At 37.5% G+C, this 12,994-nt stretch overlaps 1 long non-coding RNA gene across 1 annotated transcript; it reads left to right on the top strand.

Moving 5' to 3' along the window:
- Positions 1-8,318: 8,318 nt before the first annotated feature.
- On the top strand, positions 8,319-11,689 carry LOC113644737. Its single transcript, XR_003441060.2, has 2 exons — positions 8,319-9,418; positions 10,954-11,689. It is a non-coding gene; the product is annotated as an uncharacterized LOC113644737 (long non-coding RNA).
- Positions 11,690-12,994: the final 1,305 nt, after the last annotated feature.

Genomic DNA, 12,994 nt, shown 5'->3' with positions numbered 1-12,994 from the left:
ATAAATATTAATAACTGTGTTGAGGGAGAGGGAGAGAGAGAGAGAGAGAAGGAAAGAGTGAGAGAGATTCAGTCACTAGTAAGAGACTTTTTTTTTTTTTTTTAAATTTAGTTCAGTTCTGGTGTAAAGCGAAGCTTCCCTTCTGATACAGAAAACACAACATTCTTATATCTCCACCATCTCAAACATCTACAAATCCTTCATAATCTTGTAGAAATTAAATTCAATCAAAATTCTCGATTTAACCAGTCGAGAAAATGATTTTGTGTTCACAGTCCAGTCTAGTATTTTGTGCGGTCGGCTCTGGCATTTCGCCATTGTGGCCTGACCAAAGATAAAATTAATCAGTCTGCATTTGTACCGTTTTTTTTTTTTTTTTCTGAATATTTAAAACCAAAAATAAAACACTGTAACGTGAACATCAATGTTAAAAGACCTTAAGATGCTCCGTAAAACCTGGAGCAGCGAATAAAAGCAATAAAAACAGATGGACAGTAATGTGCAACATCAGGGTTTAAAATGGAAATGAAAAAGTTCACAGAGATAATTCCATGTACTGTAAAATCCTGCATTGGAGGTCAACTGCTTTTTTTTTGTACAGTGCCCTCCACTCTGGTTTAATATCATCATTAAAACCCAGTTCACATCTCCATGTGGTGTCTGCTCTCAGTTTTTTCTTATTTAAAACCTTAACACAGGCCCTGTAGAGCAGCCTCCCCCCAACACTGACCCAAAGTCTATCTCCAGTTCGCACTATCACTTCAGGAGGTGACCTTCACACCTGTCCAGGTCAGACGCAATGTCCAGCAGTGGAAAAGGTTCAGTACATCCTCTGCAGGTCTAGTTTTGCTGGTCGGGTAGTCCATTAGCCAAACTCCCTCCTCTGATGTAAGTGTGGACTTCCAGTGGTGTAGGAGCTGATTGACAACAGGCAGAGACCACAGTCTCATATGCGCTGGCATGTCCTCTGCCCTTGTCAGGTCTGTTGTAGTCTCTTGGTCCATTAATATTTAGACTCGCAATGTGAATCCTGTTTATTAATATTTACAGATAAAACGAACAGAGTGTAAAAATCTCTCCAACATAAAACACACCAGTCATCCTGTCAGAGTTTTCCTGATGCACCTCAGTTATAGATTTTTCTAACTGAAAGGCTTTCACATCTTCTAAAATGTTCACCATCATGGATGAACTGTTTCCAGTCAGCAAAAATCAATTACAACATCTTTTTTTTTTTAAAATTAACCTCCACAGTGCTGTACACAACACTTAACTGTTCTTCTAGTGAGCCATAGTTGAACACAAAATCTGACAAAGTCTTCGTTGTGCATTTTCCTTTTTTAGCACTGAGGCTAAAGCTGTTTGTGATGTACAATAATAATTTCTGCTAGGTATTTAAAAGATCTTCGAAAAGAAGCTAGCATGTAAAAACAGTCTGGTATTGAACCTTAACCTCAGCTTAGTTAATCTTTGCTAGTAAAGCACTAGCTTAAGTTAGTTAACTATCAAGTTAGCTTAGATTAAAATTAGCGCAGTTAGAACAAGAATTAGCTGAAGAAAGCATTCAAAATGCTAGGCTTGTTAGCTGAAATTAGTTCAAAATTTGAACAGGCACTCTAGAAATGAGCAGAGTTATTTTAAAAAGCAACCTTGGTGCTTTTGGAGTGAAAGCAGAGCCACAGAACCCGCAGTTTCTTTACAAACCAAATGTTTGACACTAAGAAAGATTAAACAAACCTTTAACCAATCAAAGCTATTAGCAAACAAAAAGGTGTAATCACTTGTAAAGCGATAATCAAAAGAGCGACTGCTGTGCAGTTAGGAAAAGTTTAGATTTGCTTAGAATTAGCACATGTTTAAGCTAAGTGAGGTAAAATAGCATGCTAATTAAAATGTTTGTTAACACTCTCATTCATTCATTTTCTACCGCTTATCCGAACTACCTCGGGTCACAGGGAGCCTGTGCCTAACTCAGGCGTCATCGGGCATCGAGGCAGGATACACCCTGGACGGAGTGCCAACCCATCGCAGGGCACACACACACTCTCATTCACACACTACTGACAATTTTTCAGAGATGCCAATCAACCTACCATGCATGTCTTTGAACCAGGGGAGGAAACCGGAGTACCCGGAGGAAACCCCCGAGGCACGGGGAGAACACGCAAACTCTACACACACAATGCCCCCTTGTTTGATGACAGTTAATGAATATTATGCTACGTCAGGAGCTCTCTGGCAACAGTATAAGGCTTAAACGTGGCTAATGCTACGGATACAGAGTAAATATTGGCACCACGGATGATTGTGTTGTACGTGTGTGTTAACAATTGTTATCCGTTCAGGATTATTACACGATATTGACTGGATGTAGCACGCTCTGCTGAGTGTTGCCAGTCCTTCTCCATGGTGCACTCTGACTTTTGGACCCTACAGTAGATGTAGCGTGCTAATAGCAAGTTTGACAGATGCCCGGAGCCGATGACCATCTGCCCTGAACAGCAGAGGTGCTGAACTGCAGATTTCCTCCCCGTTAGTGGCCAAAACCCAAACCGAGAGAGGACAAAGGGCGAATCGGGCCGCACTCCCGTAATTTATGATTGATGAGCGCGGACAAAAAGGTCGTGCGGTGATAAATATGAGAGTGCTCGACTGGGGAGGTCATCAATTATGCCGGCGGGCGCTAACTTTCGATCTCGCGTCGCGTGAAAATGGATCCAAACGATAGAAGAAAACTATCTCTCAGAAAATTGGGGCGTATTAATCACTCAGAACGGGTTGAGCGCTCAAATTGGAGAATGGATGGGATCTATATGGAGCGTGGCTCGGTGTTTTGATGCCTGAATCTAACCAAAATTTACGAGGTGAACTCGCTAAAAGTTTACAGGACAGGAAGAGAAGGAAAATAAATAAATAAATAAAGGTTTACATGTTAGAGGCTTTTAGTGTAAATCGAATTAAACCAAAATTGTTTGTTCTTATTTCCTTTTTGGGACATGTCTCCTCCAAAACAACAATCCCATAATTCTGTGCAGCCCAATTATATTGTCTCACGTCATTGATTATTTTCCCCAGTTACAATAGAGCGAATTCCGAATGAAATATAGAGGCTTCCTTTTTTCTCTCGAGGAAAAAAAAAAGCGAGACAACAATAAGATCACAGCACTGACCTCTGACCTTTCACCGTCTCCTTTTGTAACGCAGGTCTCTTTCTCCTTTCTTCCTTTCTCATCAACTGCCACCTCACTGGCCATTATTTTCTCGCCATTGTTTTTTTTTTTTTTTGAGAAAGCGATGTTGATGATTGTGAGAGAGAAAATCAGGGAGTGGAGGAGGGAGAAAGACAGGAAGTGGCGGCGCTAATTCTTGCCGAAATAATGGGCTTTTTATTCGCGTGACAAGCACTCGCCGCTGTCCGGCTCCTCCGATCGATCCGACTCTATTGTGACCCGATGGACAAAAAACCTCCTCTGCCTGAATTATCGGCTACAGCACAGAAACAGCTGTTTTTCAGCATGGCTGAGGAGATAATAAAATTTATTAGCGAATTCTCAAGCAGTCTTGACCTCCAATGAAAATATATCGTCCCCCGGAAAGCGCTAATTGAAAGGGCGGCTATTGTGTCCTCGCTTCCGTCTAATAAACTATCCACGTCTGAGTAAAGCTAAAGGAGAAAAGATCGAGTGTTGGCTGAGGTGAGGATGTGAGCTCACCTTTCCTCGCTTTTAGATAGCGACTTTACTGAATTATATCTTAGCTTAAAAAATTAATTAGTAGTTTTACAGTTTATTAGGTTTTTTGCTGACTCATACAAAATACAACAAAACTGGGTTTCACTCTCAACTAGCGTCTAGTTTGCTAGTTAGCTTTAATATAGTGTATGCTTTTTGAAAACCTTAAACATGTTAGCACTAATGACATCTTACGTTCAGCTACAAATGCTTTTAGCTAGCTAACACAACCTAGCATGTAGCATTTTAGCTACCTAATAGATCGGTTTGCTAGCAATCTGTGGATTATGGGGATGAGTTTGATAAAAATTCTATTTTCAAAGGTTTATTTAAAAAAGAAATAGATTTCTTATAACGTTAAAACTAGCCCAATACTCCGCTAATCATGTGTGACTAAAAATACACTTCTGCAAGTTTGAGGTTGGAGGCAAAAGCTTTTTATTACACTTGTGACCATTACCTGAGAAATCCTTTTTTTTAATCTCAATTTCCATAATTCTGAAAATTTGTATCTTTTTTTAAAGGGAAGAGGAATTCTAGATTCTGATTGGTTTGCCTTGGAACATTATTGTTTCTATACTAACCGCTCATTTACAGGGACTTGTGTTGAAGTGATACACTGTTTTTTTTTTTGGTAACAAATGAACAAGTTGCATTTTTTTTCTCATTCATTTCAAGAGAGAGAATAAAATATAAGATGGAGAGGGAATAATGTCAAGAGAACCGTCTTGTTGATTGTTTTGATAAAACAGCACAGCGTCTAGTGATTTATTCCAAAGGTTTGAAGTTTGAACAAATGCTTAGCTAGCTACAGTATATGAGCTAGTTAATTTCCTTGTAGCCAACAAGGAGTGTATTAAAGTCTACTAGCTAGTTATGTTTTCCTGCCAGAGGTTATTTTATTTTAAATTCCATTTTTTAAATATTGTATTTGACCTGAATTTCAAACTTTAAAATCAAATCTTGAAAAATCCAACTAGGTTATAAATGACACATCAGATTGATGGTAATTTTCAGTTGTGCTACATGCTAGAGTTACCATTAGGATCTTTGATTTTCCTCCATAATTATATTTATATTTATATAAATATTTATGTTTATAATTATATAATTATATAGTTATAATTACCATATTTATATTTACCATGCCATATATAATATATAATTATATTATAATATAACTAAAGCAAACACACACTTCAGCACTAGCCTCTAAGGCACAGGATTGCTCCCTAAACGTAGCATGTCCTATCGATCTGCTCATCTCCTGCACAAACAGCAACGCTAGCTCTTCTTCAGCCTGAGTCAGGTCTACAGAAGATGAGCTGAACCTAGCATTCTGCGTGACGCTACCGGACGCCGGAGAGCCGAGCGTGATTATTTGAGCAATGTCGGCTAAAATGGTATCATCTCTCGCTCGGCGTTGAGGGAGGACACATGAATGTGATGACACTAGTGCTTATTTCCTAAAGACTCTGAAGTGCTGGAATAGCTTCTTGGCTAGTTTCCTTTCTAAACACAAAGGAATGGTTTGGGTTCCATTTGATAGCTAACCTTTGTGTGAACGTTAGCGTGAATGCAGCAGGGTTGTGTACAAAACAGAACAGAAAAATAGTAATAAAGAGAAAAATGTTTAACTTGTTTAGGCATGAAATTGTTATGAAGAAAGATATTCTTTATTTACTATTTAACAGTAAATACGGTACAAACATTTAGTATAAAATATAAATAAATGAATTCGCAAATAAATGATAAAAAATTGTTTTTCACTTTTAAAGTGGTTTTTATTTACAAACATTCAAATCTTAAAATTTAAGAAGTTAGTACTAAAAAAAACCTAAATAAAACCACGTTATTTTAAATAAATAAAAATATAATATATGATAATATAATATAAAAAATGTAATATATGTATTTAATATTTGAAAAAAAAAAAACCTTTTAGAAACAAGACAAATATTTCAAACAATACTGTTTTGATCCTTTCCATACTGTATAATTTCTTTTTAGAAAAATGAACAAAACCAGTATTTTAATTTTAATGTTATATATTTCTGTTATTATTTGGAATGAATTTCATATTGATTTCTAATTTAAATTTTATTTTGAAGTATTGTCTATCTGAGGAGTTTGAACCAGTTTGTATTGATAGTTTTAGCCATGTTCCTGTTGATGGTGGTGTTGATGCTTGTGGTGATGATCGTGTTGATGCTTGTGGTTATGTTCTTATTGACGGTTGTGGTGTCGATGGTTGCAGTGATAATGTTGGTTTTTATGGATGTGGTGTTGATGGTGTTGATTGTAGTGATATTTATATTGATGGCAGTGGTGTTGGTGTATGGTGTTGTTGGCAGCAATTGTGGTGGTTCTGATGGCAAAGATGTTGACAGTTTGGTGGTGATGTTTGTGTTGGCTGCGATGATGGCAGCAATGTTGTTGGTTATGATAGTGGCAGCAATGTTGGTGGTTGTAATGGAGATGGTTGTGGTTGTTTTTGGTGATGGTTGTGAAGATGGGGGCAGTGTTACTGGTGCTAATTATGGGTGTATTCGTTGTGATGGTGCAGTGTTGGTGGTGATGGTTTTCTTTGTTGTGATGATGGTGATGATGGCAGCAATGTTGGTGGTTATGTTGGTGATAATGGCGGCAGCGATGTTGATGGTTGTGATCGAGATGGTTGTGTTGGTGGTGATGATGTCCGCGGTGTTGGTGGTGATAGTTGTGGTTGTGTTGCTTGTTATAATTATGGCCGTGTTACTGGTGATGGTTATGGGTGTGTTGGTTGTGATGATGGCGGCACTGTTGGTGATGCTGGTTATGGGTGTGATGGTGGTGATGAGGAAAAGTTGATTATAGATGGAGAACATGAAAATCCAGACTCTCCGGTATTAAGGAGAATGTTTTGAGACAGAGATTTCTGGGGAAGCGGGTCAACGCTGCAGAAAATTGGTTGCATACGTTCTTCCCTGAAGGGAGCAAGAGAGAAGAAGAAGATTTGCTAGCGATTAGCCGCTGGTCACGATCCAGTTCAGCCCTTCTGATTTCAATTTAATGCTTGTTTAGAGCTTAAACAGGGGAAAGCAAAGGGCAAGCAAAAAACGGCCGCTAAGCAAAAGAGAAAACCTCTGTCCAGATTCTTTTTCTTACAGCCTGAACATCTGCCTGAGTGAAGAAGCTACGGCTGAAACATCTGTTGTCCACATTGGGTGTAAGAGCAAACACGCTCAAAAATCTCAGCGCTTTACCTTCCTGTTTCACATTATGGAATATAATCCAGTAAAAAAAACAGGAAGTGAGTTCAAAAAGCTCCTTATCTGATTTTGTTTCATCTCACAAAGAAACATTTCCACTCTTCTGCAGTCACACACACAGACACACACACGGAAATATGACTAAAGGGAAAAAATGTCTGGTAGACATACTTTATTCAATCTTATGAGAAAAAAGGTTGCATAAAAAGCAAAGTGACATGGCAAAATCTTTATGTTTAAGAAATATGTATTCTTTTTTATTTATTAAGTGCTTTAATTACAGAAAAAAATCACTTTCAAATAGATTGTACAAGTAAATAAAAACAAACAAACAAACAAATAAATAAATAAATAAATAAATGTTTTATTACAATTATTATTATTAATAGGAATTAAAATGAAATTACGTTTCACTAAAATGAGTCATACTATAAATAAACTAATAAATAAAATGCAAAATAAAATAAAGTTCAGAAAAATTGGATTTGCAAAACACACTGCTAAATAAATCTATACTATATAAAACAATTCAATATGAATCTATAATAAATAATTAAAAATTAAGCTTGAATTATTAATTGGAAATAAAGAATACAGAATAATGGTACTTGCCATTTTAATCAGTAGAAATAAAACGAGAGATAAAAGAATGAAAATGATTATTAATAGTACAAAATTGAGCAGTATGAATTGAGCAATAAAAATGGAAAAAAGAATTAGGGGATTTATTTTATTATTTGGCAATTAAACAACTGTGTGTGTGTTTGTGTGTGTATAAGAAGAAAGAGAATGTGGTGAAAAGCTCTTCCTCTGCATTACAGCGTTTGGCAGTGTCGCTTATCTCAGCCCTGGAATTTGTCTCTTATCTGCGGGCAAGAGGACGAGCTGACGGATTGGTGTGTGTGTGTTGGGATCCAGTGGAGGACAGACGCTGTTCACACACACTGACGATCCGTACTTAAATTCCTCACCACGTGCTGAGTGACACAGAAACACTCAGAGTTCCTGGGTGGCTTCAGGAAACGACGCTGGGAAAAAAAAAAAAACGTAGCTTCGCTATACTAATGATACGCTACTATATCCATGGTTACTATTAAAGATTAGCAGCTAGTGTTTAAGCACACAAACACTGCTAATCAACCAAGTAGCCTCCAAACAGCTAATTAATGGTTAGGATGAAAGCCTAAAGCATATGCAAAATAGCTAAAATAGCATAAAGTTGCTGCTAGACTGCTAATCAGCTAATTGATGTTAGCATAAAGTTTGGACACAGAAAGAGGGATACAGAGATGGTTTCTAGCATGTGGATCTAGCATGTACTGTAGCTAACCAGACAATTGGTTAATGGTTGGCATTAAATCAGGACACTTTGCTAAAGCATGAGCACAAAACTAGTTACTAGCCTGTTAGCTAATCAGAGAAATAACAATAAAGCTTTCAGGACACACACCTATAGCTTGACAAGAAAGAACACAAAAGATGCTAAGCTAGATACTACAGCTACCTTATAGCTACTCAACTGTTTATAGCCAGTGTGAAATTCATGAAGGACACAAATATGCTAAAGTAGCTACTAGCATGCTGGGTAATTATAGCTGTAAAATCCTTACACACACACTAAATTGTTAAACTAGCTACTAGTGTTCTTGCTAAGTGAGCAAGACAAGTTTTATTCCCTATTCCCTAGAGATTACAGAGAGTCCAAAAATGAGCTAGGCTAGCTATTATCCTGCTGACTATTGGCTAGCATCAAATGAGGACAAAGCAAATAATTTTTCATCATCGCTGATTTTATAAACCCATGCATTTTTAAATGTTAATTTACAGTTAGCAGTGTATTATGGGTTTTAAAAGCTGATGTTTCTTCCAGATGTTTTAGTAAGAATGCTAACATGTTAAAGCCTAACATCGGGAGTGTTGAGGTTGTACAAAAATGATAATGCTGCTAACAACGAAGTCGATATCTGTGTGCTTCTCTTCCTCATGATTTAGTATTAGCATGAGCAGCTAAATGAACATCATTAGTGCTGAATTAGGATTGACTTAGAATCAGGTAGCTAAAGAAACTGCACACGATCGGCTGTGTAGTGCTCAAGCTTAGCTGTGTGTTCATTAGTGACACCTTCTTACCTGAAATCATTATTAATTTCAAGTGTTTATTGAATCCACAGGCCATAACGACCGAGCCAATCAATTCCAGCCTGAGGTGCTCCATCAATTAGTGCCTCTGATAGTTAGTATTATCTAAGACGAGGCGAGTCGGATGACCTTCTTGGAGAAAAAGCTGCCTTGTTCCATCAAGCAGGTCTTCCTGAGATAAAAAGCTGCCGTGTTCCATCAAGCAGGTCTTCCTGAGGTAAAAAGCTGCCGTGTTCCATCAAGCAGGTCTTCCTGAGGTAAAAAGCTGCCGTGTTCCATCAAGCAGGTCTTCCTGAGGTGAAAACCACCTGTGTTAGCCTGCGCTTGGTGCGTTAGCATAGCGTGTTCACTGTCGTGTCTTCGTTCTCCCAGTTAGCAAATGCTGACTATCTGTTTTACTGAAGCCTAATAATAATGATATTAATAATAATGTTAATTTTTTTATATGAAAACAAACTTTTATTAAGTGTCTAAAACGTATTTTTTAGACATTAAAGCACTAGCGCTAGGCACCTTGTTAATGATTTAATCAGAAGTAAAGAAATATTCTGTTAACAAGTAACTGATATGTGTATAGGTGAGTCTGTGACAGTGATGAACTTATTCCTGCGGGTGACTGACAGGTGATGGAAAACTAGCTTCTAGCTTGCTAGGTACTGTAATAAGCTATTAGCATGACATGAAGACACAAACCACAAAAAGCTACTGATCTTGTTTGGTGGTTAGCAAAAGATGAAGCATAAAAAGGTAGGCTGAGGGATGTGGTAGCCTTAGCCTAGTGGTTAAGTTGCTGGACCACCAATCGGAAGGTTGTGAGTTCAATTTTCACGTCCAGCAGGCATGTTCAAGGTTATGCTGAAGTTTGTTTTAGCCTAGTCATGAAGTTGCTGGACTACCAATTGGAAGGTTGTGAGTTCAATTCCCACATTCACCAGGCTGCCACTGCTGGGCCTCAATTGCTCAGTTGTATAAAATGTAAGTCACTCTGGATAAGTGCGTCTGCTAAATGCCTGAAATGTAAAATAAAAAGGCACAAAACTAGTTAGCTAGCTACTTGCTAATCAGATAATCAATAATTAGCACTAAGTTCTTCATGGACTAAATGACTAAATGCTGGACAGAGCACAAAAAATGCTGTTAGCTATTGGCCTTTGAGCTTTTTAGGAGTTTTACAGCCATCATTAGATTATTTAGCTACTAGCGGTTTTGCTTGTTATTGTGATTTTTTTAGCAGGTATTTTGTTGCATGACAACCAAAATTCCAGGTGTCTTGATGCCCGATATCCATCTCACAAACACACACACTTGACCACCTGACACTGCTCCATCCATCTCATTAGAATAATGAAGCTAATTGACATTAATGAGCGCTAACGAGCCGTGCCGGCCAGCTGTCAAAGCGTCTTTATAAATCTGAAGCTACGATGTGAACGTTAGCGTCTGCTCCCATTTCCTCTGTCTCTTATTTCCACCTCCACCTGTTCTTACACACACACGCACACACAGACGAGGAGCCCGGAGCGAATAGAGTCTGTGGATTTTGTGACTGTTGTGTTCACACTGGGATGAAGCGCAGACGGATTTGAACCGAATGTTTATAAACCGAATTTTACGCTTTCGCTGATTGTTGGTTAAAGAATGAAGCACGAGGAGCAAAAAAGGGTTTAATTACAGAGCAGCAGTTTGAACGAGAGAGAGAGAGAGACTTAGAGGGAGAGTGTAATTTATCATTTCTGGGAAGAAAAGAGGTGTATGTGTGTGTGTGTGATGCTGAAATATGACGGCGCCATTTTTACACTGTCATAATGACAACTGATGTGTTTCTTCTGCAGCGGGCCTCCAGGGAGATGATGATGAAACAGTAACGCAACAGAGCTAAAGACACTCCATCATGTGCCCTCGTTTCCTGCAGGATAGAAAGAAGGAGGGGTCACTCTTCCACTCCTCTGCTCCTCCACTCCTCTCTCTGCCTCTCTTTTCTCTCTTTCTTTTATAATGACACCAGTTTTGCTCAGTGACATCGATGTGCTCCAGCCCTAAAACACAAACTCTCTCTCTCTCTCTCTCTCTCTCTCTCTCTCTCTCTCTCTCTCTCTCTCTCTCTCTCTCTCTCTCCCTTCTTTCCATCTTAACCCCCTCTATGATGCACCCCTCAGTGACGTGTCACTCCTGTCTGTCATTAAAAAAGTTTCTGCATTAGCCCTCTGAATGTCATTTAAAGAATGATGACATCATCACTCACTGTTTTATTATTATTATTTTATTCGTGGTGGAAAAAGTGACAGAAGAAAAAACCAACAACGAAGGAATCTAAATCACAAAATGTTAAAGAAAAGAAGAAGGATGAATGGATGAAAGAGAGGAAAAACCCCTGAAGCTACCGAAGAAGTAAAAGAAAGAAAGATTAAAATAAAAAAATGATGTTCAGTTGAATTCAACTGATTTTTTTTAAATCCGAAAAAGTCTTGAAATGTCTTTTAAAGCTCAGTACAAATTAAACCATTTAATTACTCCTGTTATTAATTAAAACATTTTTTTTTACAAATAAACACAATGATGGATTATAAAGCTGATATTTCTTTACATTTTCTTACCTATTATTTTACTTATTTATTTCTAATAGGCCAATTACTTACAAAAGACTGATCAAAGTTTTTACTTCATCTATAAAAGTTTTATGTTCAAAGAAGAAATGTTGTATTAAAAATATTATATTAAAAAAATCTACATAATTATTAATTTTTTCTTTAAAATATATCTCTGTTGATGTGACTCACTCCTAAAAGTCCTTTAGCAAGAAAAGTATTCATCATCATTTGTATTTTTTCCTCTCTGAGTGATAGCAATATTGTCATATATTTAAAAAAAAAAGAAAGAAAGAAAGAAAATCTTTCAATTATTTAAACGTTTTCATTGCTATCATGTTTTATGAAAAACATGTAATGCTGTTATTTAATCTTTCAGTGATTTTTTTAAATTACAAAATAAGAAAAAAGTAAACTTAAAATAATACAAAGAAAGAAAAAAGCAAGAAAGAATAGGTAAAAGAACATTACTTAGAAAATGTTTAAACAAATTTCACAAATAAATACAAATTTGTAACTTAACATTCACTCACTAATTTTCTACCGCTTATCCGAACTTCTCGGGTCACGGGGAGCATCTCAGCATTTTAGCATCTCAGGTGTCATCGGGCATCGAGGCAGGATACACAATGGATGGAGTGCCAACCCATCACAGGGCACACACACACACTCATTCACTCACACACTCACACACTATGGACAATTTTCCAGAGATGCCAATCAACCTACCATGCATGTCTTTGGACCGGGGGAGGAAACCGGAGTACCCTGAGGAAACCCCCGAGGCACGGGGAGAACATGCAAACTCCACACACACAAGGTGGAGGCGGGAATCAAACCCCGAGGTGTGAGGCGAACGTGCTAACCACTAAGCCACCTTTTCCCCTTAACTTAACATTAATAATTAATACTTTTTTTTCAGAAATCAGTTTCTTAAACTTTCATTGAAATATTTTGACATCATTAATAATACATTTGAATATTACCGCATGTTCTTTTTCGAATAGAAATTTAAATTTCTCTTAAATTAAGCTTACTGCCTTAATCTTGGGAACCTTAACCGATCAATTAATTGACATGTACACTGTGTTTATTCTGTATTGTCGTGAGATTTTTTGTGAGATTTTTTTTTTATTTCAACTGCTTAATTTTTAATTTTTTTTTTCATTTCAGGGATGACATGTAAGCAGGAATAGCTACAGCAGGACACCATGCTACTCCCTGCACCTGAATCACACTCAGGCAGGAGGCGTTGCTTAAAGAGTTTGTGGGCGGAGCTTAAATTAAA

Source organism: Tachysurus fulvidraco, chromosome 3 (genome assembly GCF_022655615.1).
Source record: "Tachysurus fulvidraco isolate hzauxx_2018 chromosome 3, HZAU_PFXX_2.0, whole genome shotgun sequence".
Lineage (NCBI taxonomy): Eukaryota > Metazoa > Chordata > Actinopteri > Siluriformes > Bagridae > Tachysurus > Tachysurus fulvidraco.
Note: the sequence above shows the minus strand (reverse complement) of the source record. Positions and strands in the feature narration are given on the sequence as shown.